The sequence below is a fragment of the Oryctolagus cuniculus genome, chromosome 18 (genome assembly GCF_964237555.1).
Source record: "Oryctolagus cuniculus chromosome 18, mOryCun1.1, whole genome shotgun sequence".
Lineage (NCBI taxonomy): Eukaryota > Metazoa > Chordata > Mammalia > Lagomorpha > Leporidae > Oryctolagus > Oryctolagus cuniculus.
In genome coordinates this window covers 37,164,756-37,192,096 of record NC_091449.1, presented here as the reverse complement: position 1 = coordinate 37,192,096, position 27,341 = coordinate 37,164,756, and the positions used below count along the sequence as shown (strand labels likewise).

Below are 27,341 nucleotides of genomic sequence, written 5' to 3'. Positions count from 1 at the left end.
ACAGAGTTTTTATTTGTCAATCTAAAAATCAATCTAAAAGCAGTCCAGTGATGATTTTTCTTTCTACTGGTTGGAAACACTGACTTCATTCAGTTTCAGACTTAAAAAACCATCTCTGTGACTCTTGGCTACATACCTATTAGCTAAAAACAACAATGCTCCAAAACTTGCTTTCAGATTAACAACCCTGTCATTTATCCTTTAAATGTTTATCTCCTTCGGTCACAATTTTATTGTCGTTAAACAGCAACTAGTGTGTGACCAAAAGCATTCAAATGCTCTGAGTACACAAAGAGCACACTGTTCCTTTTCCAGCTCAGTGGACTTTTACTCGTGTGAACAAAAGACAAGATCCTGCTATTCTTCAAATTAAAAGGCAAGAAACAGGAAAAACATTGCACAGAAAACTCTCCTGTCAGTTCACTTTATAAATGCTAATGAGAACAGTGAACCAAACAGTTGCTCTGCTCTTTCAAGTTTAAAAAATCGTGAAAAATAACTACACATCTCAGCATCTCTTTTAAAAGGGTTCGGTTCGTAATAATTTGTAACCTACCATGGCTAGTAGAGCACACATTATCTAATAGAAATAGTATTAGAGGACTAAGATGGCCACAGGCAAACACTTTAGCCAAAATCAAGACAGTCAGGCAAAACATGCACAGCAGCACCACGCCAGGGACCTAGAAGTAGAAGTCCTCAATAGAGTTGACATCTGAAATCTGAATGTAAAAAAGCTCCCTAGGGCCCTAAGAAAGCAGATGAAGTTCAGTCCCTGAGGCCCTCGAATAAACCTTAAATAAACGGGTGTTGCAAGGTGGTGAGGCTCCCACAAGGCTGTTCCAACCAGTCCCAAACACGCTGTTTTCCATTCTAGCATTCTTGCTAATCTCCTTCTCACATATCTCCAATACTAGTATCTCTCCCACGTCTTTAGTTCTTTATTAAGTTACTACACTATCTTTTTAAATATGTTTTAATTTGTAGAGGTTCGAAAGGAAAGGAGAAGGATGTATTTAAATTTGTGTATTAAGATTTAGCATGGGGAAAGGAAATCAAAGGTCCTAGGATTTATTTTGCTTTTGTGCAGGGCGGTTTGGTTAAGGTTTGACTACAAGTGACAGAAAATCTAAAACAGGGACTGGCATTGTGCCACAGTGGGTTAAGCTGCCACTTGTGATGCCACCATTCCGTACTGGAGAGCCAGTTCAAGTCCTAGCTAGCCCGCTTCCGATCCAGCTTCCTGCTAATGTGCCTGAGAAGGAAGCACAAGATGGCTCAAGTGCTTGGGCTCCCATCATCCACATGGGAGACCTGGATTGAGTTCCTGGTTCCTGGTTTCAGCCTGGCCCACCCCTGACTGTTGTAGGTATTTGGGGACTGACCCCAAATGGAAGTGTTTGCACACACTCCTCTTCTCTCCCCGCCCCCCATCTCTGTCACTCTGCCTTTCAAATAAATAAATATATCCTAAAGAGGGGAAGGGAGGGAAAGTAAAAGGGAAGGAAAAGGGAAAAGAAGAGCCGAAATAACAGTGGCTGAACCAGGCTGATATGGTGGTTGCCAGGAAGTCCTCAGGGACTCGGGCCCCTCCCAACTCACACCCTAAGGACTGTCCCTCACCACCAGGATCTAAACACAGCATTTACATTCCAGACAGAGGATAAAAGAAGGGCCCAGAAGAAAAGAACAAAGGGCACATACCAGCTTTCTCTGAAGGAAACTCCCCAGAAACGACCAGAGGATGCATCCTCTCACTTTGTCACATGGCCACACCCAGCTGCAGGGGAGGACTGGAAATGCAACCAGCGCCTTGGGCAGTTATTGTGCCCAGAAATGTCCAAGACAAAAAAGAGGCAAGAAGGCACCTGAGCGTCAACTTGCCCTCTCCACCACAAGCAGATTCCTAGTCTTGAAAAAAATAGAAATAGATGAGGATTTCAATCAAAAAACTTCTCACTGGAATAAGAAACTTTCAGATGCTCCAAACAGAACAGCCATGGAAACATATGGACTTGACAGTGGAGCCCTGGAAGTCCTCCCTCTAGGCCCTCAAGTACACCTCAATGGTCTGGGTCAGACAGCTAAATACCCTCCTGTTCCTCCTCCCTCAGGATTATGTGACCTGTTTCTGTGACTCCCATGGTCCTGGGGGGATGTCCCTCTAGGTCACGTCAACTGTCCGGGTTCCTCAGCCCTGCACCCCAATCGCTTCCCATCATTAAGAAAAAGAGGCCTTTCACATCCAAGGGGCACATCTCACATAAATGACATTTGGCTGATGCCCAAAGGTGACAGGGATGAGAGCAGGATAAATAAAGAATAATGTAGAAGCCGGTCAGGGTAGCCTTTCATTATGGCCCTTTCAAGAGCTATTAATCTTGGTCATAGTCAGTCAGCTAAAAATAATTACTTCTTCTAACACATGTTGTACACACAACTAGCAATAGTAACAGGTCAGCCCTTCTACCTAGGAAAGATGGGGCTTCTGGCTTGCCTACAGCCATCTGAAATGATATTTGTACAGTTGTTCTGCTACGAGTTCTTCTTGTGCCCTGTGTCATCTGCCTTCGCTAGCACTGATACCAAAAGGAAGAATTACCACGAAGCAATAGTCTCAAACTGTCAGTAAGCTGTTGCAGAAGTGCCAGGAAGCATATATAGGCACTATCAGGGTTCTTCCATGAGCTCATGGAGCATGGAATTAAAAATAACGCACATTTTCCACAAATCTTTTAATGTACTCTCAGATCAGAAATGTAACAAATGAAAATTTGTTTCTTCCTGATTACAGTGGAAGTAAACGCTATTTTAAGTGTCTCAGCTTTACTTTTTTTCCTGAGCATTTCATTGTACAGGTGTTTTAATGGAGAATTGCTCATCCCACTATTAGCATTCCTCTCCTAATTCACCATAAATTTACCCTTAAATTCAATGTCTCTTGGGTACCTATGGCAGCTCGGTTTATGAAAAGAGTTCATGATCTGGAATTCTCAATTACAGATTCAGCTCTGTAATTAAGTGGCTGTGTAATCTTAAAAGACAACAAACTCTTTGGGCCTCAGTATGCCTCAGCTATATTATGGGGAGATCTGACTCAAAACGACTCTAACAGAACTAGTGTTTATATCAATGACAGTAATAAAGCATCTAACCTTACAAAATTCATGAATAGGGCCTTGCTCCAAGAAGAACTCTTCTCTAACAATACACACAGAACATAAAAGTTAGGAGTGAGCATTTAGCCTAACAGTTGAGACTCAGGTTCAGACATCTGCATTCCACATTGGAGTACCTGTGTGTGATAACCACTTGCGCCTCCTGATTCCAGTTTCCTGCCACTGCAGACCCTGGGAGGCAGCATAGATGGCTCTAAGTGGGAGACCTGGTCTGCTTTCCCAGGTCCTAGCTTTGGCTCTGGCCTGTCTACCTTTCCCTCTTTTGCTCTCTGTCTCCCAGATCAATTTTTAAACAATTAAATAAAGATGTCAGTTGCAGAAAGCAAGTTGCCATGTGCTGCAAATGTTGAAACTGCAGCAGGAGCAGCCTCTGGCTGTGGGTCAGTAGGTGGTAAGCAGCAGGAACATGAAGAAAGTGGAATTTCTTCTCAAAAAAAAAAAAAAAAAGCAAAAACCTTAGGTTCACAGAACAGGAGAAAGCTGCAGATCGAGAAAGTGGGGGGCTAGGGAAGGAAGGCAGATTTTGGGGGCGGGGGACAGGGAATTTGCTTCTGCAGTCCCATACTTCCTAGCTGAGGAAATGGTGAGGCATGGCCCACTGAGCTCTTTCTCACAGAGATGTCTAAATTACAGCTGTGGGCCCTGTGTTAAACACTCCAAACACCAACTGCTCACCTCTCCAGACGGCAGTCTTAGTGAGTCAGTGTGCAGGCTGGCTGGAGGATTTACACTAGGTAGGAAAAAAAAAAAAAAAAAAAAAAAAAAAACCACACCAAGAGTAACACCAGATAATAAAATGTAGGACTTATAGCCCAAAGATGGGTCCTCCTGGAACCACGAGAAATCCCAGCAAATATTTCATAATTTACAAAGTTAGTGTTATAAAATAACCAAGACAGATGCAAAACTTGCAAGAAGTTTCATTTTTTTTATATGGGATTATACCAACAGCAAAGAAGTGTAACTAGAGGAGCAAGTATAACTCCTAGAATGTTTTCATATTTAACTTTAATGGGCTAAATCAAGTAAATGTCCACATCAAAAAAGCAATCCTTGATTTAAAAAAAAGTCCTCAATGAAGGGTTCTTATAAAGGCGGGGGTAGTCACATCTGACTATATGAATTTTACTTGCACCCTCTTATAGCTTGGGGGAGAATGAGTTTATTTTTATTATAACTATAAACTTCATTAATCATTTCACAGGAGACATTAAAATAATTGTGGGCAGTCTGATATTGTCCCCTGCAAGCCACATGCCTGGCCTGCAGATACACTACTACCACACAGCTGAGTTAGAAGACAGTGTAAAAATTACTGTGGAACCACATAATTGCCACACCATTAGTGGCAGAGGGGCTGAAGTGGGATGAGTTCTAATACAAATTATTCCACATGAACTGAAAAGGGGTATGTACAAACAGATGCAAGATTTGTTTTTTGGTTTATGTTGTTTAGTGTTTATTTTATTTGGGCTGAGTTGCACTCCAGAAATCACCTTTTTAAAATGTTAACGATAATAGTTAAGCACCAACTTCCTTTTCAAGATTTCCTCAAAACAAAATTGATTTATATTCAAATCTCCTCCTACCCTACTTACACCAATGTACTGATAGACTACATTTTGTTTATTCATTCATAAGTTGACAGACATCTGTATAATTACTGTTTGGCTATTATGAATAATGCTGCTATTTTTTTCTGTGAACATGTCTGGGTTTATTCACAGGCACGCACATTATAAAGGGCAGGTGGAAGGGGCGTAACCAACTCTGGGGAACACTAACTATAGGACAGAACCGACACTGGTGCCAATATGCCTATCCAATCAAAAATATAGAACGCTTCACAAATCTGCATGTCATCCTTGCACAGAGGCCATGCTAATCTTCTCTGTGTTGTTCCAATTTTACTGTATGTGCTGCCGAAGCTAGCACTATAAAAAATATATTTTAAAAAACTCTTATGGGCAAAATTTGTGGCACAGAAGGTTAAGCTGCTGCTTGGGTTGCCTGCATTCCATCTCAGAGTGCCTGGGTTCCAGTCCTGACTACTCTACTTCCAATCCACAGTTTCCTAGGCAGCAGATTATGGGTCAAGTGTTTGGACCCATGCCATCCACATGACAGACCCAGACGGGGTTCTGGGATCCTGGCTTTAGCGTGGCCCAGCCCGGGCTGTTGCAAGCAATTGAAGATTAAACCAGAGGATGGATCTCTTTCTCTCTATCTCTTTCTCCGCTTCCTAACTTGCTCTGCCTTTCAAATAGGTGAAAAACAAATAAATAAACTTTAAAAAGAAAAATATTACTCTGCAAAAAGCTATCCCTCTCCATTCAAAATTTTCCCTCCCAAAGAGGTAAACACTATTGAATCTCTCTAGCATTTCTAAACATCTTGAAGACTGTTTCAAATTCCCTAGCTTAATCTTCTTTAATTTATTTATCCTATCTCCTATTGATAAATGTTTAGATTATTTATTAGGTTTTGCCACTACAAATGATGCCAATGAATATTCTTATACAAATGTCTTTGTGCATATGTGCCAGTATACAAAGTGAAATAAATTCATGTAACATGAATGGCTGGATCAAAGGGAATTTGACTATAAATCAATTTTATTTTTAGGAAAATCTTAGTTGTAGAAGGTAAAATAGAAGAGGTTCAAATCCTGTCACTTTAGTAAGGGTGTGTTTAATCAGCAGCACCACTAGAAAGCAAGTAATCCATGGCAGATTTATTTTGGCTAATAGCTGAGATATAATTCGCATTACATAAAATTTACCCACTTGAAGTGTACAATTCAATAGTTTTTAGCGGCTCAAAGAATGATGCAACAATCACCACATTCACATTCCAAGTTTAAGACTTTGTGATAACCCCAAAAGAAACTACTTCACACACCAGCACTCACTCCTGATTCCCCCTCACCCTATCCCACCCCTTGGCCTCACTCACCCACTTCCTATCTTCATATATGTGCCTGTTACAGACAATTTATATAAACTGAATCATATAATACATAGTCTTTTGTGCTTGGCATAGCACAAAGCTTTCAACATTAACACATGCTATAGCACAGATCAGAATTTCATTCATTTTTATTGCAGAATAATGTTCCATAATATGGATAGACCATTTGTTAATGCACTCATCAGCTGATGGACATTTTGGGTTCGTTCTTTTTTTTTTTTTTGCTATTATGAATAATTTTTTGTGAGCAAATTTCTGCACAGATGATAACTTTTCACTTATCTTGCATATATACAAATATACTTATGAGTGAGTGATGAGACAGCTACTTGTATAAGTTACAAAAAAAAAAAAAGTGAATGTTTCCAGAAAAAAAGAAAAACCAAAACGTGACACCTAATAGATTAACAACACACTAACAATAATTTGGTTTCAAAGTACGAGTTCCTATCTTTAAAACTTTCCAAAATATGACATTTATTTGAAAATGAATATCGGGGCTAGCACTGTAGCATAGCGGGCAAAGCCACCACCTGCAGTGCCGGCATCCCATATGGGGAGCGGGGAAAGACAGAGAGATTTTCTATCCACTGGTTCACTCCCCAGATGGCCAGCATGAACTAGGCAAAAACCAGGAACCAGAAGCTTCATCCAGGTCTCTCACATGGTTGGCAGAGACTTAAGCACTTGGGCCATCTTCCACTGCTTTTCTGAGGCCATCAGCACAGAGCTGGCTCAGAAGTGAGCAGCAAAGACACAAATCAGGTGGCAACTACCTGCAGCACCATAACACTGGCCCCACATCTATGATTTTCATTTCTTCTCAGTTCTCATTCTCTGAAATGTCTTCCTCAATTACTTGAACAGCCCTTGTCTTGACTGTCGAGGAGCACTGTATTATTTCACTTTACCTATTTTTTTATTCTTTATTTTATTCATTTTACTTGAGAGTTAAATTTTCAGACAGTGAGAAGGAGAGACAGAGAGAAAGGTCTTCCCTCCCTTGGTTCACTCCCCAAATGGCCGCAACAGCCAGAGGTATGCTGATCTGAAGCCAGGAACCAGGCACCTCTTCCTGGTCTCCCACGTGGGTGCAAGGGCCCAAGGACCTGGGCCATCCTCTACTGCCTCCCCAGGCCACAGCAGGGAGCTGGATTTGAAGAGGAGCAGCTGGGACTAGAACCAGCGCCTATATGGGATGCTGGCGCCGCAGGCAGAGGATTAACCTACTGTGCCATGGCACCCGCCCCATTATTCTTTTTTTTTTCTACTTAATATCATTGTCTGAACTCCTTACTTAACATAGAATTAATCATAGATGTATTAAGTCAATTGAAAATAGATCCCAGTTAAAAATAAGAGTGGGAATGAGAGAGGGAGGAGCACATCAGCACACAATCCCATAGACCTACCCCTAAAGGTGAAGCTAAAAACTTGCATTGGGACTCCAAATCCCATTTAGCTGGGTGGCACTAATCCCATCTTATGTGATAAAGTGATCATATTAAGTATGAAATTGATCATATACATAGGACCATCAGTCAAAGGGATCACATAAATAAGACGAAGTGCCTGGTAATAACAATAAATAGAATTACAAAGGAGTGAAAGTTCCAACATGGGAAGCAATCCACACAACAGACTCATAGAATGACAAGCACCCTAAACAGCACTCTGACCTCAGAATAAGCACCTAAGGCCTGACTGAAAACACCACAAGAGCATTTCAGACATGGAAAGTCAAGACATAGTGGCAAAAAGAGTACTGCATGAAGGATCTCTATGAGTCAGACCCCAGTGGAAAGAAGGGACCATCAAAGAAGGATGTACTTTTCTCTGAAGGGAGGAGAGAACTTCCACTTTGGATATGGCCCTGTCTAAAAACCGACAGAGTTTGTGAACTCAAAAGGCTTCCATAGCCTTGGCAGCTCATGTCAAGAGCCTCGGGTGATCACTGACGTCAAATATAAGAGTGTCCATTGTTAAATCAACAACAGGAGTCACTGTGCACTTGCTCCCCATGATGGGCCTCCGTCCTTCTCTCTGTACTATGAGAATTAATGGTAAAACTTGTCTTCAAACTATACTTTATACTTTGTGTGTCATGTGGGTGCAAATAGTTGAAATCTCTCCTTAGTAAAGAATTGGTCTTCTGTATTTGAAGTCAATTAAAAACGAATTTTAATGGAAAATGGAATGGGAGAGAGAGTGGGAGATGGGATGGGAGTGTGGGTGGGAGGATGAGAATGGGGGAAAGATACACTATATCCCTAAAAGCTGTACATACTAAAATTTGTATTCATTAAATAAAAACCTTCAAAAAATGTCTTCCGTATGTTCCATGTTCTGTATACAATTCAATAAACTTGTTCTGAGCTTGTACTACGTTGCCATGTACCATGCAATACCAAAAGATAAACTAATAAAGACTTCAAGTTCCCAAAACTCCATTTCACTAAGTGTAATATTTTTTGATAACTTTTGTAGAGAGTGTGACCATGTTATCTATTCTTCTTCCAATTATTTTTTCTTTACACTCTTTCAAAAAAAATGTAAAAAAAAAAGAGAGGCCCTGGCATAAGATCTAAGCAGGTTTGCAAATGCAACTGATTACAAGAAAACTTAATTAGTAAGAAAACAATTGCAGGTTCACAATCTTATCATTTAAACATGTTAGGCACAATTTAAAATCCATTAATATAAGTTATGAAAGCCTCAACTCAACTCTGCCTCTTTTACTAATTATTCTGTTATTATCATGACTCTGTTTACACCAATGTTATTTCTCCAACAAATTACTTAGTAATTCATGAAACAAACTCATTTTCTGTCCCTTCAGTTCATACTTAAAACTATGTTCTGCAAGAAAGGACAAAATCGGTCTGACATTGTGGCTTAATTGGTTAATCCACTGCCTGCAATGCCGGAATACCATATGGGTGCTGGTTCAAGTCCCAGCTGCTCCACTTCCCATCCAGCTCCCTGCTAATGTGCCTGGGAAAGCAGTGGAAGATGGCCCAAGTGCTTGGGTCCCTGCACCCACATGGAAGACCTGGATGAAGCTCCTGGCTCCTGGCTTCAACCTGACCCGCCCTGGCCATTTCAACTACTTGTGCCACAGAGAAACACTGAGCAGTCAAGGTAACCACAAAGAACAAAGCTGAAGACTGGATTTCAAACTATATTACAAAGTAGTAGTAACTAAAACAGTAAGGTACTGGCATAAAAATAGATTCATCAACCAATGGAACAGAATAGAAAACCAGTAATAACCCACACTTTAAGGTCAATTAATTTTAATACAGGTACAGAGTATACATATTTGAAAAAGAAAAGTCTCTTCAGTAAATGGTATCAGGAAAACCGGATCCCCATAAGCAAAAGAATGAAACGGGGCTTTTATGCATCACACTCTATATAAAACACAACTCGAAACTCAAAATGGATTAAAGAATTAAACAGAAGACCTGAAATGATAAAACTATCAGAAAAACATAGAGGAAAAGCTACTTGACATTAGCCTGGGCAATTATTTTTTTTTTAGATTTGACCCCAAAAGCATAGACAATAAAAGCAAAAAGAGACCAATGGAATTACATTAAAATAAAGTTTCTGCATAATAAAAGAAATGACAAATGGAGACAATTAGGAGAATATTTTTCAAGACACACATCTGATGAGGTGTTAATATCCAAAATATATAAAAACTCAAACAAATTTATGGAAAGAAAACAAATAATTTAATTAAGGAATGAGTAGAGATTGGGAGGAAAGGGGAAAGAGTGGAGGGAATGATGATCAAAAGATACAAAAGCATCAACTACACGGGAGAACATGGTGTGGGGGGGGGCTTTGAGATACTTTGCACAGCATACTGAACATGGTAAATAAAAGCATATACATTTCAAAATTGCTGAATTCAAATTTCCAGTGTTCTCAACAAAAAAATAGGCAATTGATATGTTAATTAACCTAATTTAATTATTCCACATTACATTCAGTAATCTTAACTTCATCTCCATACAACTATAATTTGAAAATTTATAGTTAAAAAATAAAAAATAAACATTCTACAAAGCTACTTAAATTCTCATTAATAACAGACTCTACATAACACATACACACACCTCTTCCTATTCTAATCTCTCTGTTTTGATGACAATGGTCTAGCGACACTGTAGTAACAAATACTTGTAAACCCCCAAATCTCAGGGGCTTAATGCAACAAGGGTCTCGTTCTTGCTCAGGTACCCATCTAGCATAAGCCAATGTAGGAGAGCAGAGGGCTCTACTCCACACAATCATTCTGGAATTCAGCCTAATAGAGAGCCCAGCAACTGGAACTCACGCCCTCCAAAGCCACTAGCTATGGCAGGAAAAGTTAAAGCATCCAAGTGGCATGCTATCTCTTAAATGTCTTGACCAGGAAATGATACCTATCACTTCTGGTTACATTTCATGTGCTAGAACAAATTTGATCCCACCTAACTGCAAATAAGCTAGGAATAATTATAATCTTCCAATGTGCCCAAGAAGAAGAGAAAAACTTTGAATAGAAAAAGTTGAAACAGATACAAGCTGCCAGAGACAACCTCACCAAGGCTGAGTGCACCTCACTGCTCTCAGATTATACATTATGCAGTGTTACTGCTAAGGTATATATATCGGGCATAAATAAATCCATTCACCCTCCTTGGATTCTCCATACACCAGGACACACCACATTCCGACTTGGGTTCAGCAGAAATGAACAATTTACCCAATTGTTTGTGGGATCTTTTAAAGAGCTTATGTTGAACGCAGTCCTAAGATTAATTAGCTTTCAGGCTTATTCAAAACAATATAACCAATTCAACAACACCATCAATAACAAATATGTACTGAAATTGCATAGCTAAGAACTCAGAACATGGTGAGAAAATTACAACTGATCATTGTGACACAAAGACCCCCAAGCAAACTACCCCAGGACCCTATGCCTCTCCTACATACCCTATACTCCACTTGAGGACATATCACACAAAATCCACCTGACCTCTGTTATAATACACAATGCCATGCTCTCCACCTTGTACTTATTAAGGTCTTCTCAATAAACAGTTATTTGAAGGAAACAATGAAGGGACAGAATCAATGAAATTATAATGGAGTGAATCCTGTTAGGGCCTCTTCTGCTCTAGCCTCTTTCATAACAACATTCTGGGGCTAAAAAGCTGGGACAGGAAGAGTGGCATGTTTCCCAGAAGAATTGGAGAAGGTATGTGGAATGGATAGCCAAGTTGGGCTTTGGCTCACAATGCCCCAAGGACACTGACAAATAGCCCAATAATAACCCATCTGAGTCTCAGAAGTCACTTCTTAGAGCTGCCCTATAAAAGCCAAAGGGAATTATTCATTAGCAAGTGTGAATAACACTAGATACCACCAGCAGATTGTGTTTGGCTTTGCTGAATTATTCATTAGCATTTGTGAGAAATGTACAATCCAAAGGGTGTTAAACCAATCCAGATTGTTCTATAATGTTTGCTTTCCTTTAAAAAGATTAAAATAAAAAAAAATCACCTCCAAGCTACAGTTCTTATATTTAAAAATCAGTTATAAACCTGGTTAAACAATCAGGGGAAGAGAAGAAAGTGAAAAAAGAAAGGAGTATCAGCGATCATATTTAATAGTCATCATTTAATGACAGGCAGTAGACTGAACTAATGTTTGTTTACCTGTCCACATCTTGCCTTTTTTTTTTTTTTTTTTTTTTTTAGATGCTGTATGGTCAAAGACAGTGGGAGCTCTACAATGAGATTCATATGTGAGTTGGGGCAGGAGCGGGTAAGGGGGGAGGATTCCTTTGAGTCCTGTCACAGAGCAGATGCAAATTTAATTACTGCACGTTAAGCTTTCCATCTTGTCTAGGTGTCCTTGGAAAGCAACTGTAAACAAGAAGCACTCGGCAATCAGGTGTCAGGGGCTCATTTGATCTGCTAGGAAATATGTCACAAATCACTGGCAGGAAGTGAGTCGGGAAGGGGAACAAAGAGGTAGAAGTGACAGTGTTGGAGGCAGATCTTGTGGGTGTGCCTGTTAGTGCTGGGGACTGCTCCCACTGCCAGCTCCCACTTCCCAGGGAAGGTGCTCCCTGGCTGACAACACCCTCTCATCTCACATTTGTTATACATTTTCCTATGGTCTGCAGAAATCACCACCACAACTGCAGAGGCAAATTGGAGAGACACTAAGCACAATTAAATTATCTGCGACTAAAGAAAACCTAGCATGAGCTAATTTATTTTTCTTTAAGATGACGGCAAATATCTGGATTTGAATGCAGAATCTAAATTCAGGCAAAAAGGAACATATCAGTCAGCAGTCTCCATGAAAACCCTAGGCCTCGCTGCTTTCCCGTTCTTTAGTGTGCCTCTAATTGAATAAGAAGAATGTTCCATTCCGTGAAGCGCTAGGTCTGAACCTGGGCTGTCAAGTGCCCCGCGGTTTCCACGATAACGGGTGCCGCATTTGTAGGCAAGCGAAAGGAAGTGATCCCTGAGTGTACACAATTTGTCATTCTGCAAAGAGCCTGTGGCCTTCCTGAAGGGAGCCCTCATCCAGAGCACACTACTCCCCTCCACCAGACAAGTGCAGAAAACACATGCTGGGACTCACAACCAAACCAGGGTTCCAGAAGACTTTTCTGATTTATTGCATAGGAGTTTTTAAACAGATTGACTTAAGTCTCACTCTTCCCCACCACCATAATGAACTTCCAAATAGGGGTGGGGGAGGAATGAATCTGAAAGCCATCAAACTCTCCTAGAAGCAAATTACCCCATCTAAGTTTCTTATTTGCTTATCTCTAAAACCAGGGGAAAAATGGTGACTATGCAAAGCTCCTTTTAGGATTAAAGGAAATAATACATGTAAACTGCAGCCAGAATTATTATGTTAAACAACAGGGGAATTAATATTAATGATGCAATCATTATCTGCCTGGTAACATAAGTATGCCCACAATAAAAATATATATATATATAGTAAAAATCATGCCCAAAATTCTCCACAAACATGTTACAATTATTTTATTACATAACATATCTAGGTGTGCACAAAAGTTCTCACCTCTCCCCACCTTCTCACTTTTATAAATAAGAAAGAGACATCAAACGACTCATCTAAGTTTCCAAGGAATTGATTAGTAGCTAAATATCAGCCTGTGAGCAAAGGAGGAATAGAAGCACAGCATAAAGGATGGGAATGGCAACTGGGATTACCAGAGTACATGTCCCACTCATGTTTAGATGTCTTTGTCATCTAATTTTTACATCCATTTCCTTCTAATTGTGGCACAGGACAAAGTACAGAACCAAAAAGAGACACCTAGTGGCCAAGTATATTTCCATTCAGACTAGTTTCATAGAAAAGCACGCTAAGTAACTTCAGTCTGAAAAAATGTGATCATGGCTATTAAAAAAGAAATATAAATATAAAAGAAATGTAATAATTTGCATATTAAATAGGTGCATTTTAACTCTTCTTTCAGCCCAACTAAATTTCCCCTGTCTATGGATTATCTTTCCTAGAAAGGCTTCTGGAGTCATTTACAACCAGGTACACATTCAAGTCTGCCACTGACTTGCAGAGAAAGCAGTACACTCTCTAACCTCTTCCACACTGGGGAGCCAGTAGAAAATTATACCTGACAGGCAAACTGAAGTAACCAGAGGAAGCTGCCTGGGGATGGGGATGGGGATGAAGAGCCAGTCCCAACTTATCCATTCCAGAAACTAAGGGGACCAACAGCTCCACAACCCAGAATCCTTACAGTGTTCCTTAAACAGCCTTCTTAAAACCTTGGGTCCTTTGTTTTCTCATCTGTAAAAGGGTATAAATAATGCCCACAGGTTTACCATGATAATTAAGTCAGATTATACATATAAATACAACGCCTAGTATACACTTATTCTTGTACTCAAGAAATATTCTTTTTGTTTCTTCTATACTTCCATTAATGACATCCAGGGATCCCATTCTATCAATAATTGCCAAGGTATATTATGTGAGGTATAAGTAACAACAATAACATAGCTATACTATCAATCGAGCAAGACCTGGGTTTGCCTAAACAAATCCCCACAACCACCTCAGAAGGCAAGTTAGTGGATACCTGCTGCTGGCCACTCAGTCATTATTCTAACAATTTTTTTTTAAGTTTTCTTATTTATTTATTTGAGAAGCAGAGTTACAGATGGAGAGAGGGAGAGACAGAGAGAAAGGTCTTCCTTCCTTTGGTTCACTCCCCAAAATGGCCGCAACAGCCAGAGCTAGGAGCCAGGTGCTTCTTCCTGGTCTCTCATGCAGGTGCAGGGGCCCAAGTGCTTAGGCCATCTTCTACTGCTTTCCCAGGCCATAGCAGAGAGCTGGACTGGAAGTAGAGCAGCCAGGACTAGAACTGGAGTCCATATGGGATGCCAGCACCACTGGTGGAGGATTAACCTACTGCACACGGCGCCGGCACCCTAACAATTTTCTTTTTTTTTTTTTTTTTTTTTTTTTTTTTTATAGGCAGAGTGGACAGAGAGAGAGACAGAGAGAGAAAGGTCTTCCTTTGCCGTTGGTTCACCCTCCAATGGCCGCTGCTGCAGCCGGCGCACCGCGCTGATCCGATGGCAGGAGCCAGGATCCAGGTGCTTTTTCCTGGTCTCCCATGGGGTGCAGGGCCCAAGCACCTGGGCCATCCTCCACTGCACTCCCTGGCCATAGCAGAGGGCTGGCCTGGAAGAGGGGCAACCGGGACAGAATCCGGCGCCCCGACCGGGACTAGAACCCGGTGTGCCGGCGCCGCAAGGTGGAGGATTAGCCTATTGAGCCACGGCGCCGGCTCTAACAATTTTCTTGTCAATAAAATCCTTATATTGACTGAGGCAACAATGACCTCACACAGAAAGACTGCCTTCACATACTTCTTTGCAGCTAGGAGTGGCCAAGTGGCACAATTCTAATTAATGAAATGGAAAGTCTACTATTGTTTTCCTGATTAAAAAAAAATTTTAAAGCCTTTCTCAGGGCAGGCATTTGGCATAACAGTTAAGATACTAGTTGGAGCCGGCGCCGCAGCTCACTAGGCTAATCCTCCACCTTGTGGCGCCGGCACACCGGGTTCTAGTCCCGGTCGGGGCGCCGGATTCTGTCCCAGTTGCCCCTCTTCCAGGCCAGCTCTCTGTTGTGGCCAGGGAGTGCAGTGGAGGATGGCCCAAGTGATTGGGCCCTGCACCCCATGGGAGACCAGGATAAGTACCTGGCTCCTGCCGTCGCATCAGCACGATGCGCCAGCCACAGCACGCCATCCGCAGCGGCCATTGGAGGGTGAACCAACGGCAAAGGAAGACCTTTCTCTCTGTCTCTCTCTCTCACTGTCCACACTGCCTGTCAAAAAAAAAAGATACTAGTTGGAACACCCATATCCCTGAGTGCCTGGGTTGGCGTCTTGGTTCTGCTCTTGACTACTGCTTCCTGTTAATATGCACCCTGGAAGGCAGCAAGTGATGACGCAAACACTTGAGTCCTTGCTACCTACATGGGAGACATGGACTGAGTTCCTGGCTCTTGGCTTCAGCTGATACAGCCTTGGCCACTGCGGGCATTTGGAGAGTGAACTAGCTGATGGAAGAGCTAGCTCACTTGCTCACTCTCTCTCTCTCTCCAACCTTCTGAATCTGAATAAATAATTAAAAAAAAAAAAAAAAACTAAAAAGCCTTTTCCCTTTCTGCCTGGACTCCCTCCTGCCAGGCCACTTTCTGAGAGTTTATATACCACCTTCAAATAAAGCAGCAGCTGAATGACGAGACCAGCCACTAAAACAGCCTCCACTGATGCCTGCCTCCTGGTTCCTAGCCTTTCACCATTCCTCCCAGTGCAAGCTGGTTCCAGTGACTCACTCCTAACACACAGAACACTGCAGAAGTGAGGGGACAGTACCTCCCAGATCAGGTTACAGAAAGACTGTAATCTCTGTTTATCTCTAACTCTATCTCTGAGACTCTAGGGGAAGCTGACCAACATGTTGTAGGCTGCCCTATGGAGAAGCCAATGTGGCAAGGAACAGATACCTCCAGCCAACAGGCGCTGAGGGCTGCCAATAGAACAGGAACAAGCCTGAAACTGATTCCCTACCTGCCAACATCTGGAGTGCAGCCTTGCAAGAGGCCCTGTGCCAGAGTCAACCAGCTACACCTATCTGGATTCCTGACCACAGAAACTGCAAGGCAATAAAGACCTGTTGTTTCAAGTTGCTAAGTTTTGTGGTGATTGTCACACAGCAACGACAGAGTGCAGTCACCCATCATTCAATGAAAGTCCATGTTGAGAAGGGCGGCACGGGACGCCAGAATGACCCTGCCTCCTCAATGACCTCACTGGGCTGCCTGACCACTACCTGCCTCAGGACTCAGTAAAGTGAGAAAAATAAATTCTTATTTCATCCAGCAACTAAAGCCAATTCCAAGCCATACAGTGCATGCTGTTATTGTTACTATTAGTGTTCCTAGGTAACATCTAATGAATTTATAGTGCACAAACATGAAAAGAACATTGTAAGTTCTCAAATTTTACTTCAGTAGAATAAACAAAGAAGTTACTAGTAAACAATATTCAGTCAAAAGGGTAAATGACAAAAGCACATAGGATGACTTTACTGTCTAAAAATGCACACATACACACACATAAAATACACACAAACCCATACAAATGCACAAAAAAAGTCTTGACTATTACAGCCTAGGGGTCAGCACTTTTTCAACTGCAAAAATCCAGAGGGTAAATACTTCAGGTCTTGGATGTCTATTGGGACAGCTACTTGGCTCTGGCATTTTAGCACACGCAATCAGTCATATACAATACACAAATAAATGTGTGTTGCTCTGTTGCAAATAAAACTATTGTTTATGGAAACTAAATTCTGAATGTCATATAACTGTCACAAATCCCAAAATGTTATTCTGGAGAGGGCATCTGGCACAGCACAACACTGCTTGGGACACCCCTAACCTGTAGCAGAGTGCCTGCATTCAAGTCCTGGCTCCACTGCCAATTCCAGGTTCCTGCTAACATACACCCTAGGAGAAAGCACGTGATGGCTCAAGTACTATGTCCCTGCCAACCACATGGTAGACCCAGATTGAGTTTCCAGCTCCTGGCTTTGGCCTGGCCCAGCCCTAGCTATTATGGGCATTTGGGGAGTGAACTAGCAAATAAGAGATACATAGATTCTCTCTCTCTCTCTCTCTCTCTTCATTTTAAACAAATAAAAATGATTTTTTTAAATACTGCTCTTCTTTCGAATTTTCTTCAGCCAAGTAAAAATGTAAACACCATTGTTAGCGCAATAGCCATACAAAACAGGCAGCAGGATGGATTCAGGCCACAGGTGTAAGTTTGCTGATCTCTGTTCTGGGCCAAAATGTGAGAATTATGAGAATCAGAGTGAAATAAGATTAAGCTTGACTTTTCTCTTCTTCATTAAACCTTTCACCACTGTCTCAATTTATAATCATTACGAGAGATCTTCAAAACTTCATGAAAAACCATTTTATTTAAAAATGGCATAATTTTAAAGAATTTTTGTACCAAAACAAATTTTTGTTTTCATATTATTTTTCTAGGAATTTTTGGAAGCCCCTGTGTTTTATAATTAGCATATACAGTAGACTTTTGTTCCTTTAGGGCAAGTAGGAAATGAAGAAAAATATTTCCTGTGAGTCACTGGGACACTGAAAGGCACTTTGAAAGACAACTTGGGGCAGGCGTTGTGCTATAACGGGTTGAGCTGCCACCTGTGATGCCAGCATCCCATACTGGCACTGGTTTAAATCCCAGATGCTCCACTTCTGATTTAGCTCTCTGCTAGTGCACCTGGGAAAGCAGCAAAGGGTGGCCAAAGTACTTGGACTCCTACACCCACTTGGGAAACCTGGATGAAGCTGCTGGCCCATAGGTTCAGGCTGGCCCAGCCCTGGCCATTGCAGCCATTTGGGGAATGAACCAGCAGAGATCTTTCTTTCTTTCTTTCTCTCTCTCTCCCCCCACAACCCCCATTTCTTTCTCTCAATAACCCTGCCCTTCAAATAAATACGTTTTTAAAAAAATCTTTTCGAAAAAGAAAGACAATAGCTCTGGTTCCCACCGGATCAGTAACAAAAAACTGTCAGCTGTACCACAGTAATATTTTCTGTGGCCCTCAGTGATTCTGCAAAGTGGAAGGAAAATATGTGGCTCCTGCAAAAGAAGCAATGGGAGACAGAGAACCGAAGCCACCTGGGAGAACCTGCTGTAAACCGTGGGTGTTTTCCCTTGAAAAATACAACTAAGACACATTAACTATAAAGAACTAAAAATATATTAAGCACATCTTCAATCCTAGGAGCATATTATAAGTTTCATTTTCTCAGAAAATGTTCTTTTCATTTAGCAGAAACATAATGTGGAGATATAATTGATTATAAAATTCTAGCTTGCAATTTTTTTCAAACTATGTGCAGAATCCTTCAGTACTATAAAACAGATGTGGCTGATGACATCCACTCACTATGTCCAGCTGTCCAGCTCTTAAATACACTCTACACCCAGCTAGGTAACTACACGTGTAATATTCAGCTTTGTAGGCACAATGTCACAAAGCCACTCTAGCTGTCAGCATTCGTGTAGAAAAACAGTAGGACAGGGAAAACACAAGTTCTAGTGCTTCTTGTTAACATTTGCTGTATGATCCCAGGGCTAGAGATGGCACTGTTACATATTCATGTCAGCATAACAAGCAAGACACATCCTTATAATTTTGAAAAGGCTTCATCTAAAATGAGAAAAAAGTCAACACAGTTCTAATTACTTCAAAACAAGTGACACTGGGTTTACCTTATCATTCATATATTCCTGCTATAGATTTATGATGCTTCCCTGAGAGATTGAACTTTATATTTATCCCTCTTTAAAAAGAAAATAAGTGTTTAAGTGCCGCTGCCTGCAGTGCTGGCATGCCATATGGGTGCAGGTTCAACTCCTGGCTGCTCTATTTCTGATACTACTCCCTGCTAATTCACCTAGGAAAACAGAGGAAGATGGCCCAAGTGTTTGGGCCCCTGCACTGACATGGGAGACATGGAAGAAGCTCCCGGCTCCTGGCTTCAGACTGGCCCAGCTCCAGCATTACAGCCATCTGGGGAGTGAACCAACGGATGGAAGAACTCTTTGTGTCTCTCCCTCTCTCTCTGTAACTGTAACTTTCAAATAAGTAAATAAATCTTTAAGAAAAAAAAAAGTGTTTGGAGCCGGCACTATGGTATAGTGGGTAAAGACCCCACCTGCAGTGCTGGCATCCCATATGGGTGCCAGTTCAAGACTCGGCTGCTCCACTTCTGATCCAGCTCTCTGCTGTGGCCTGGGAAAGCAATGGAAGATAGCCCAAGTCCTTGGGCCCCTGCACCTGCATGGGAAGACTCAGAGGAAGCTCCTGGCTCCTGGCTTCACATCGACACAGCTCTGGCCCTTGCAGCCAATTGGGGAGTGGACCAACGGATGGAAGACATCTCTCTCTCTCTCTCTGCCTCTCCTCTCTCTGTGTAACTCTTTCAAATAAATAGATATTTTAAAAAATTGTTTATATCACTTTATTCATAATGGCTAGAAAGAGGAAACAACCCATGAACAGATAAAATATGAAACTATCCACGTAATGGAATCTTATTTTGAGCCAGAAAAAGATACAAAGGATACACACATTTTACAACATATATCAATCTTCAAAACATTATGATAAGCAGAAGAAGCCAGCCACATAGACCACATATTGTATCATTCCAAGTATATGAAATGTCCTTAACAGGAAAACATATCAACACAGAAATTAAGTTAGTAATTGCTTACAGCTAGAGGTGGGTGGTAGATGGGAGGGAAGAAGAAGTAACAACTAAAAGGTACAGGGCATCTTTCAGCAGGAATGAAAATATTCTACAAATTTGACTTTAGAGGTGATAGCTGTACAACCTGTGAATACACACACACATGCACACACACACACAAAAGTGAACTATACACTTTAAACGGGTGAATTACAGAATATATAAATTGTTATAATAAAGCTGCTTAAAAACAAACAAAGAGCTGGAATTCAGCCAATGGTTAAGCTGAATGGTTAAGACACTTGAATCCCACATCGGAGTTCATGGTTTCAATTCCTGACTCTACCTTCCACTAACACAGACCCTGGGAAACAGCAGTGATGGCTCATGTAGTTGAGTTACTGCCACCCACCTGGATTCAGTCCTGGCCTGGCCCCATCCATTGAGGGCATTTGGGGAATGACCCAGGGAATGGGAGCTCTGTCTCTGACTTTCTGCATCTCAAGTAAATAATTACAAAGAAAACAACTACAGCCAGCAACAACAAAAGGGGGGGGGGTCATAGATGAGTGGGCGTGGGCGGAGCCTGCATTGTGGCACAGTAAGTAAAGCAGGTGCCGCCAGCATCCCACGTCAGAGTGTCAATTCAAGCCCTAGCACCTCTGTTTCCAATCCAGCTTCCTGCTAATGCACCAGGGAAGGCAGCAGAAAATGGTTCAAGGGCTTGGGACCTGGCACCCATGTAGGAGACCAGGATTAGAGCTCCTGGCTCCTAACTTTGGCCAGGCCCAGACTCAGCTGTTGCAGATATCTGGGGAGCGAACCAGTGGATAGAAGATTCTCTCTCTCTCTTGCTCTGCCTTTCAAATAAATAAAAAAAAAATTTTTTTAACAACAACAGCAAAAAAGTAGTCATCTCTTACTGGGGATGTTAGTGAGGAATAGAATAATCATTCTCCATTACAATCTTTCTGTACAATGTGATATTTTAAACACATTATTAATGTGATGAAGGAATTAATATCATTATTGGAAAAAGTACATGCAAAATGATACAAACATCACAGAGTACACATTCTTTCCCCATAACGTTATAATAAGGGAACAAATCAATGTGTTTCCCTAGAGGATTTCACACAGGAAAAAGAAATAATGGCTCAAAATGCTATTAAAAGGAGCACCCTCCGTGTGTGTGTGTGTGTATGTGTGTGATGTAAGTAAAATGTGTCCACCATGGAAAATTTAAAACATTCTTAGGACATCAATCAACCCAGTCTGTCTACTGACAAAAACTTCACTGTGCTCTGCAGAAACAGGTGCAGACACGGTTCCTGCCTTCCAGGGATTTACCATTAAAGAGACATGAAAGGTAGAGCAATGCCACGGCCAAGTACAAAGTGACCAGAAACTGAAGGGATAAATGGGCATAATGGCAGGGAAGGATTTGTGAAGACAGAAACTTTACAGCAGAATCTTAAGGGGCTAGAATTTCTCCCACATGAATGGAGGAATGGGAAAGGAGCTGAGTATTGGGTGGAAGCGGGAGTGAGTACTCCTGACAAAGTAAGTGGAGCTGCAAGAACAGGGGGAAAGACAGTCAGAATTGGGAGAATTAGCTGGTAAGGTTAAGTATTATTCTGGAAACCTGTGGAACTTGGACTTTATATGTCACACAATTTAGGCCTACCCTGAATCAAAGTCAAATAATAACAAAATCACTGCCAGCAAAGTCAAAGATGGATTAGGGAGAAAAATGAAGAACAGACAGCAGCGTATCAGCTAGGAGACTGCTGCAATTCTGCTGGAAGGAGGTATTCAGTGGTGACCTAAACTAAGACAGGCGGTAGGAATCAGGAGGGGCCAGCTTTTCAGGCTGCTAACAGATCAAAGAGAGAAGGCGACAGAAAAGAAGGGTGACCACAAGATTTCTAGAGAAGCCTCAATACTGACTTGGGGAAGGAATGAAAACTATGACTTGATGGTAGAATATTTCAAAGACAGTAAGCAGTGCATCTGACCTAGTTTATCTCAAGACAGTAGAGAAGAACACAGATGAGTTGCAGTTGTCCATTACAATGCAGGATTCAAACTCAGGAGCCACAAAGCCCATACTCAAATTCCAGATCTCTCTGCTACTCGCTGGAGATCACTGACACACCATTTAACCTCTCTTGCCCTCTTTTCTTCATCTATACAATGGAGACAATAAGAGGACCGATCTTATAGAGTTAACATGTTATTAAAAGAGATAACATGATTAGAAGAGTGAGTTGTTCATATTAAGAATCATATCAGGACCAGCGCTGTGGCTCAGCGGGCTAACACCCTGGTCTAAAGCGCCAGCATCCCATACGGGCGCCAGTTTGAGACCTGGCTGTTCCACTTCCAATCCAGCTCTCTGCTGTGGCCTGGGAAAGTAGTAGATGATGGCCCAAGTCCTTGGGCCCCTGCGCCCGCATGGGAAACCTGGAAGAAGCTCCTGGATCCTGGCTTCGGATCCATGCAGCTCTGGCCCTTGCAGCCAACTGGGGAGTGAACCAGCAGATGGAAGACCTCTCTCTCTCTCTCTGCCTCTCCTCTCTCTGTGTAACGCTCACTTTCAAATAAATAAATAAATCTTTAAAAAAAAAAATAGCTCCTTCTTAGCCAGAAGTCAGCAAACACTCCCTGCTCAAAAGAAAAAAAAAAAGAACCATATCGGAGCCTACAATCTGAATTGCATTATCTCCACTTTACAGAACCAGAAACTGAGGATCCGAGAGAGCCTGTGTCTTACACAGATGGATAGAGGCAGAGGCCTTATCTTAGATGCTGGTTAAGCCATGCTGGGCTGCTTTCCTCGGCTGCTGACTCAGTCACCCACTCCGTGAAGCAGGTGTGGCTCTCCTGATGCCAGCCACAGTTGCCACATGAAGAGCAGAACTGTCTCTGCTTTGATTTCCAAGGATACCTAAACAAAAGAGGGGCTCAACTCGTCATTTCTGAGATGCGCGGAGTTCTGCCTAGGACTTAGCAAGGATGTCGCCTCCACCAGGAGGCCTTCCTTGCCTCCCTGAGTCTCCATTAGCTGATAAGCACCCACTGCACAGTAAACTGTGTGTACCCCAGCACATAAGATTTTTTTAATTTTCCCATTCAAAATAGTTCCCACATTTTGAAACTGTGTATTTCTTATCTTTCTGTCCTATTAGACTCTCTAAGCCTCAGGGATTCAGGAACTGCCCAGCTTATTCACTGCAACATCCCCTGCTTCTGGCAACAACCCGGGAACACAGAAGAGCAACTTAAATATGCTGAAGGAATGATTAAAGTTTCAATCCTGGTCTTAAATGTATTTGTCTCGAAGAGTTACAGCACACTAGTAGAAGAAGTTATACTTCTCAGCCAGTCTGGAATAACAGATAAAAATCCCATTTGCAGGGGCATGCATTTGGCACAGCAGTTAAGCCACCACTTGGGACACCCACATCCCATATCATACCTGTGTTCAAGTCCCGGCTGCACTCTCCATCCCAGCTGCCTGCTAATGTGCACCCTGGGAGGCAGTAGGTGATGATGGCTCAAGTACCCGGGTCCCTGCCACCCATGTGGGAGACACAGACTTGAGTTCTCGGCTCCTGGCTTCAGCCTCGTCAATACCTGGCAGGCATTAGGGAAGGAATCCAGCCAATGGGAGATCTCCCTCAGTCTCTCTTATCTTTCAAATAAATAATACAATTTTTTTTTAAATCTCATTTCCAGTCATACATTAATTGAGTATCAAAGAATCCGCTGGCTGTCTACTCAAGCTATTCTTTCTCCTTCTCTACTAACAAAGGTAGCTGTGAGCCCAGTTCACAGGACTGGATCATGAGCTCTATAAAGCTGGATGGGAATCTCATTCTGTTTTGCCAGATACTTGTTTTCCCAGTCTCTCTTGCAACTGGGAATGGCCAACTAATCCAGCACTGAACAGTGAGGCATAATAGGAATTCTACTAGGGAACTTTTGAGAAAGATTTTCATAATCATATAAAGTCCCCCTTTAATCTCCCATTCTCTTCCTCCTGCTTTTAACACAGTTGCTTTAGGACTTAATAGTTAGGATTGTAGCAATCTTCTTTTGATCACAAGGTTACAAGCCAAAAGACCAAAACTAAAGAGTGCTGGAAAACTAAAGAGTGTTAGCATCTGCTGAAAACATTAGGCCACCGCTACAGATGAACCTTCTTATTCCAGACAGCTTACGACATGGGAAGGCATGTCATGACCATTTATTCCATTATAAAATGGGAATTCTGGCCGGCACCACGGCTCAACTGGCTAATCCTCTGCCTGCGGCGCCGGCACCCTGGGTTCTAGTCCCAGTTGGGGCACCAGTTCTGTCCCAGTTGCTCCTCTTCCAGTCCAGCTCTCTCTGTGGCCCGGGAAGGCAGTGCAGGATGGCCCAAGTGCTTGGGCCCTGCACCCGCATGGGAGACCAGGGGGAGGCACCTGGCTCCTGGCTTCAGATCAACACAGCCCACCGGCTGTGGCGGCCATTTTGGGGGGTGAACCAACAGAAAAAGGAAGACCTTTCTCTCTGTCTCTCTCTCACACTCTACCTGTCAAAAGGGTGGGGGGGGGATTCTGTTTCTTATAGCCAACATTTTTGAAACTCATACAACAAGGAAAGGCACAAAACACTTCAATATACATCTCCTCCAGTATGATACCAGCCACTCAACTTGAGCTGAAGACAATTAGGATTTGGTATCAAGTGAATACTATTTTGTAGTTCTGGAAACATCAAGAATCGCTACATCACCAAAGCATGTCTGTTCCTCTAAAGTTTTGTACAGAGTCCTCAAAATATACAGAGCAGAATAGACAGTACTAGGAATCTAAGAAAACTAAAGGGGCTGACACTGTGGTGCAGCAGGTTTAAGTCCAGGCCTTCAGTGCCAGCATCCCATATGGGCACCCGTTGGAGTCACACCTGTTCCACTTCTGATCCAGCTCCCTGCTATTGCATCTGAGAAAGCAGTGGAGGATGGCCCAAGTGCTTGGGCTCCTGCACCCACATGAGTGACTTGGAAGAAGTTCCTGGCTTCAGATCAGCTCAGCTCCTGGCTTCGGATCGGTGCCATTACGGTCATTTGGGAAGTGAACCATTGGATGGAAGACCTCTCTCTGTGTCACTATATCTCTCAGTAACTCTTTCAAATAAACAAAATAAATATTTTAAAAAAGAAAAAAAAAACTAAATAATAGGAAAAAATCCAGAAGAAATCCAGATCCGAAGTTGCTTTTTTTAAAAACCTCTTGCTAATTATGTTAATAAGTGCAAACTTCATATCTGAAGGAAGAAATAAAGGGAATTTCATTGATGGATTTCACTGAGAAAAACTGCAAGCCCAAGAAATTCTTTTTTAGTATTTTCCCATTCTGTACACTTTTAAAAATGTTTTGTCATAAGTACATTTGGGTGGAGTTGGATTTTCAAATATACTTCCAGTTTGTAGAATTTGCATGTATATGGGTATATACAGTTTACAGAATGACATGCTAGAGTGCTGCTTTGCTTTTGCTGTTTTTATTGTTTGCTTCTTACCTCCCTTCCAATGAGTTTTCCATTAATATAAAACTCTTTCATTCTGGCTAAACTGCCTTTTGTTTTGCTTAAAAATTCTAAAGCAGGGGCAGCATTATGGCATAGCAGATAAAGCCACCATCTACAATGCTGACATCCCATATGGGCACTGGTTCGAGTCCTGATTGCTCCACTTCCAGTCCAGCTCCCTGTTAATTCTGTGAAAACAGCAGAAGATGGCCAACTACTTGGGACCCTGCACCCACATGGGAGACCCTGAAGAAGCTCCTGGCTCCTGGCCCAGCCCTGGCTGTTGCTGACATTTGGGTAGTGAACCAACGGATAGAAGACAGCTCAATAGCGTTCGCTCACTCTCACTCTCTCTCTCTCTCCCTGTCTCTCTATAACTCTGCCTTTCAAATAAATAAATCTTAAAAAAAAAAAAAAAAACTTGAAAGGAAATCCTTATATAATGTTTTCTGTAATAAGTAAGAGTGTTTCCATAGTGGACATGACACAAATGCAATCCTTCTAAGACACCTCAAAGTATCATATATTAACTTTTTTTATGTTACCTCTGTATAATTTATATTTCAAGATGACAGATTAAGTCACACAATCACACAATTACTGACAATAACAACAATAAAACCCTTAAATTATACCGAACATCTCAAAATAACAACTTGAGGCCGGCTGTGGCATATGGATTGGGCCTCTGCCTGCAGGGCCAGCATCCCATGTGGGTGCTGGTTCTGGTCCTGGCTGCTCCTCTTCCAATAATCCAGCTCTCTGTTTATGGCCTGCAAAAACAGCAGAAGATGGCCCAAGTGCTTGGGCCCCCTGCACCACATGGGAGACCCAGAGGAAGCTCCTGGCTCCTGGCTTCTGATCTGCCCACCACCAGCCCTTGCAGCCATTTGGGGAGTGGACCAGCAGATGGGAGGGGGGTCTTTCTCTCTGTCTCTCCCTCTCTGAAGCTTTGCCTCTCAAGTAAATAAATAAAATATTAAGTAACAACAACTTTTCCCAAGAGTTCTCAGACTATGACTCAAAGCCAAATAAGTAAATACATTTATGGAGGAGTGAGCAATGATCTCCCGAATGTTCTACCCTGGTGGAGAGTCCTCAGAGATTACCCACTATACAGGTAGCCTTGTATTTAGTTCACCTAAAGAAAGCCAGCTAAGCCATGACAGAAATCTTGGCTCTCTAAAAACACAGGTTAAATAAAAATCAGACTGAAAGTGAAGCTCTTTCTAGGGTTTGAGGTCTTAAGGCTCTGCCAACAAGATTGTTACAGGGCTGGGATTTAAGCCCCCTCATGCCTTCAAATCTCTCTTACAAAGCCAGACTCCCTTTCTCCCCTACTCACTTCTTTGCTTCCCCTGATACAATGTTCCTAATCCTCCTCTGCCCAGTACATTTCATTGGAAGCCAAAAATGTCAAACATTTCCATGAGTAAACAGAAATATGCTGCCCTTTTTCTTTTTTCTTATTTTTTTCCCAGCACCTGCTGTTATTAGGAGAGGTGACAATGTAATGTGCCCCAGGCACCTCTCTCTCCATCTGCGCCAGGCAGGTCAGTCTCCTTTTATCAGAAAAGAGAGTGGGTCATCACATTTTAGTACATGTTGACACCACTGCTAATAAAAGCAAGATAAGAAGCCCCAGCCCTTAAGGGGCCTTAACCTCTACTTTGCCTAACAGATACTTCACAGTTACCACACTGGAGTTGCAGCTGCAGTGCGATTTGATAC

General features: G+C 42.0%; 1 protein-coding gene and 1 non-coding gene across 8 annotated transcripts in view; both read right to left on the bottom strand.

Annotated features, from left to right (window-relative positions):
- FTO (FTO alpha-ketoglutarate dependent dioxygenase) overlaps positions 1–27,341 on the bottom strand; it is a 414,324-nt gene that overhangs the window by 350,755 nt on the left and 36,228 nt on the right.
- LOC127491417 (U6 spliceosomal RNA) lies at positions 5,008–5,114 on the bottom strand. Its single transcript, XR_011384349.1, has one exon. It is a non-coding gene; the product is annotated as a U6 spliceosomal RNA (small nuclear RNA).